Source organism: Otolemur garnettii, unplaced genomic scaffold (genome assembly GCF_000181295.1).
Source record: "Otolemur garnettii isolate 467f Iridium unplaced genomic scaffold, OtoGar3 scaffold00162, whole genome shotgun sequence".
In the NCBI taxonomy this organism is placed as follows: domain Eukaryota; kingdom Metazoa; phylum Chordata; class Mammalia; order Primates; family Galagidae; genus Otolemur; species Otolemur garnettii.
Window position 1 is genome coordinate 110,134 of NW_003852557.1, and position 298 is coordinate 110,431.

Consider the following 298-nt stretch of genomic DNA (forward strand, 5'->3'; position numbering starts at 1 on the left):
CATCTTTGTCAGCAGTTGGTATGACCAGATTTTTATTTACTATCCACATAGCTCCTTTGGTAAACTGTCTGTTCAGATCTTTTGCACATTTTTCACTGGGTTGTTTATTTTCTTTCTATTGAGATTTAAGAGCTCTTTATATGTTCTGGATATAAGTCTATCAGACCTATGTTTTGCAAATATTTTTTCCCAATCTGTTGCTTTTCATTCTCCCAAAACTGTCTTTTGCAGAGCAGAAGCAACTGAAAACTTTTTTTCTTTCAGGGATCCTAGTTTGGGTGTTGTATCTAAAAACTCA